The sequence below is a fragment of the Daphnia pulicaria genome, chromosome 8, assembly GCF_021234035.1.
Source record: "Daphnia pulicaria isolate SC F1-1A chromosome 8, SC_F0-13Bv2, whole genome shotgun sequence".
NCBI lineage: Eukaryota > Metazoa > Arthropoda > Branchiopoda > Diplostraca > Daphniidae > Daphnia > Daphnia pulicaria.
In genome coordinates, this window is record NC_060920.1 from 12,658,169 (window position 1) to 12,662,028 (window position 3,860).

The following is a 3,860-nucleotide window of genomic DNA, read 5'->3' on the forward strand; positions in this document are numbered from 1 at the left end:
TTTTTCGACATTACATATTTCATTGTGAAAAATATATCAAATATAAATTTCCAATTTCAAGTTCACTTAACATCCAATTATTTAAGAATTATTTGATATACATGGGTGAGGGAAATATAAGGAAGCACAACTGATATTTAAACCAGTTTCAGTTTACAACATGCCATAGCGGATAGCAAATACGCTTATTAATGTTACTACAATCACATACTACATAGAAATAACATTTTTGTCAACCCGAATTGGACTGGCACGGTTACTTTAGACACCAACAACAGCTACTCCAGAATAACCCCGGCATCATAACTTCAGGATCAGCTACTTCAAAGACTCCAGCAATATTCAGGAAAACAACAGCTTGAACAGGAGTCGGACTGCAAAACCACTGCACATTTAATTAACGTCGATACCTATGAGAAAAAACATGGTTATTATATTAGATAGACAGGAAAACCATTGATTTTTTTTTTATGTTTTCTTAGTAAAATAGACAGAGGTCTGTCTACAAAGCAACCATCATTAATTTTCTGTCAGTTTGAATTTATCTTTTGACATAACACAACATTTCAATAAAAAACTTAACACTTTCCAAGTCACAAATAATACCTCAGGCAAATAACCATTTCTTTTCTTGCAGCTTTGCTTCAAGTCTTACTTCTCCACTACTTGATAACAAAAACTGCATGCAAAAGATTGATGATTGCATCATCACCAAGACCTGTTGAGAAAGAGAAAAATCATTAATTTACATTCACACCTGAACCAGTTGAAAAAACATGTAATGGAAGGAAAGAAAAGTCATGTCGTTTAAATTAAAAATTAAATCCAAGCAGCAACAAGTATTTAAAATGACAAGAAAAAGTTGCATCAGAAGATTTGGAGAAAGGGAATATAATGTTCTAGTTAAATCAAAAAGATTACAATTCAGCAAAAGCTAGTTGAGCAAGCATCTTTTCAGATCAACTCTATACCCATTGTAATATTTAAAAAAGACTTTATGAAACTTTCCCTGTTACAACCCAATATCAAAATTAAATTACCATTTCAAGATGACTTCATTGATGTTACATTTCGGAATAAAACCAGCGTTGTTGACTACCTCAAAAAACTCATTTTTCACTCCCACCAGCAGTGGCTGCAACAAAACCACCTACATGACAACGAAACCTATAGAGCAAAAGAAAATCAATGAACAGAACACTTTAAAATGTGAAAAAAAATTCCAATGAAAAAATTTACAAAGCAAAACAAAAACTGCAAGTTAAGCTTTAGCCAACATGCATAAAATGAATTATTCAAACACTTAATAGTTAAGACAATGAAAATAACTCAAACCAATACCACAGACAGCATGCAGCACTTCCCCACACCAGCACATGGTCGTCATGCAACAACTTACATCCTTCACCAGAGCTCGCTGCAGCAAGTATAAGAGGGCGGAGACCCTCTTATTAGAGAACCTGCATTTAACGGCAGCGATCACGTACACGTAACGCAATGAAAAGCTTGGACTTCACCAGGCTGTTACTAGAAAAATAAAAACTCAATTAACTTCAGAAACAAAGTCATAGAATTTTAATTTAGAAACAAAGTCTTCAGATTTCAAAATTAATCAACATTGTTTTCTATTATTATGGCAAAGCCATTGACAAGTTCTCACACTTGTTGATGCGTTTACCATACGCACCGTCTTAATTACTTTAACAGGCATGGCTACCATCAGACAAGCCATCGCTCATCATCACATTCCTAAGTACTTCTTAATGTGACGAAACGTGCAACATGAACCAAGAGACGACATTTTGGGGGAAATGCACAGCAGACCTCATGACCGTAGAAATTAAACCATTAGATTAAAGAACTATTAGAAATTTAACCATTTGCAGTCTGTGCCATTAGTAATTAGCCATGCAACTGCAAGTACACGTTAAAAACCATGATCCCCATAAGTTTCCTACACAATATATTTAAATTTAATAACCTTACGGAATAAAGGTAATAATTATTACCAAATGTTATAAGACTAATTGTCAAGAGAGAAAATTGCCTGCAATATGGCCAATCTGAGCCTTTTCGGACAGCATCTCCATAGAAAAGGACGATGATGTGAGGAAAGTCTTAGTAGTTATCTCAGGGCATCTCTCAACGGAATGACTGCAAAACCACTGCACACCATTAACAGCTCAAACCAAACAAGGAACCCTACAAGACAAAAAGAAAAGAATTAACCTATGATATTTTCAAATATTTAAAGAAAAGCTAAGAACAAGAAAATGTAGCACACATATGTATACTTAAATTTAAGCTAAATTCTATGAATTGATTCATTATATACCAACAAAAACTTTTCACAAAAGCTGTCTTACATGGAAACCCGAAATAAGATGTCACTTGTCTTTGACATAAATTACAAAATAATATTAATGCTAATAGATTATTAGATTGCATTCTCAATTTAGCTTACAAGTACATAATTACCTTTTCAAATTTCCTCTTTTCATCTCAATTGCCTTGCAAAATAGTGGAGACCCTCTTCATGACAAGACAGCGATCACGTGCACGTGCACCAGGCTTTTAATTTAGAACAATAAAAACTCTATTAAGAAGAAAAGTCTTTAACATGTATCCCGTAAATTCACCAGACGGCACACACACAATTTAAATTCAATAACCTTAAAGAATAAAACAAGAATTACCATTGACGAAAAACGTTAGGAAAGAAAGCCGCCATGATCCAATGGCTAAGGTAACCTTCTCGAGCGTCTCCTAGAAAAATAAATGTCTTTAAGATTGGAAGTATGGAACGAATGTCGCTGACTCGCTGCTGATCTCGACAATTTGATCACCCCCCCCCTACTTCCTCTACCAACACACTGAATAGATAAATCCCTAAACACATTGAACTATTTAGCCACCTAGTGATAGCCCTTAGCATCCACTCACGAATTATTCAGCATCGTTGGTAGTGTAATAAGTTGGACGATCGGTGCAGCAACTGAAGCAGAAATTCAATTCATATTAACAATAAAAAAAAGTAGAATTAATTCACAATTCTTTGTAAAAACATAATATTTACCCATGACTGCGAACTGGTGATGATTGCGTACTCAGGACAGGAGCACTAGTAGAAGCTTGGAGAATACTTGGGTTCCTGTGTAGTAAACTAGAGCGGCGTACGTGGTCGTGTAATATTCGACCTTCTCGGTGTAGTACTTGGGGGCTTCGGTGTAGTAGTTAGATGTAGCGTAGGTTGTGGTGTAATAAACTGGATTCTCGGTGTAGTATTTTAGTTGAATGTTGTACGAAAGAGCAGCTGTGTAGTGATTGGGGGCTACGAAAAACTCCGCCGCCTCAGTTATGGTTATGTCGCCCGGGGAAGAGTAGTATCACGATGTACCATCGTGGTAGAATTTAGGCGATTCGGTGTAGTATCGGTAGTATTCATCATACGCTTATTTAATTATTTTTTCGTCTGTAGTATTTCATTTACAACGTTGAAATAGTTAAATTGTGGCTGCCGTTTATTTCTTTAATCATTTTAATATTAAGTTTTTTTTTTACGAAAAGTAATAATGGTATCGTGTGAACGCTTTCAAAACATGTTTATCCATAGTTGTTAATCTGTAAAATCATTTCCCGAATAAGTTCTATTTACCTTAAGAAAACTCAAAATCCATCTATTGAGTTTAGCAGGCGAATTTCACGGGGAAAATCACGATTTCGGCCAATTTTTATTTTTATTATTTTACTAACTGCAAAGAAGTTTCAATCAACGATGAGAACTGAGAAGACAAGAATGGTTGTAGTAGCAAGGAATAGCGATAGCGACGATAAAAATATAATTGTTGAAATACATGAGG

The 3,860-nt window shown here is 35.0% G+C and overlaps 1 long non-coding RNA gene across 1 annotated transcript; it reads right to left on the minus strand.

Annotated features, from left to right (window-relative positions):
* Nucleotides 1–232: 232 nt before the first annotated feature.
* LOC124311592 lies at nt 233–2,833 on the minus strand. The gene is made up of 7 exons (XR_006909949.1): nt 2,697–2,833; nt 2,479–2,571; nt 2,010–2,202; nt 1,342–1,527; nt 1,041–1,167; nt 607–718; nt 233–410 (listed from the first exon to the last, which is right to left on the minus strand). It is a non-coding gene; the product is annotated as an uncharacterized LOC124311592 (long non-coding RNA).
* Between the last annotated feature and the right edge of the window lie 1,027 nt (nt 2,834–3,860).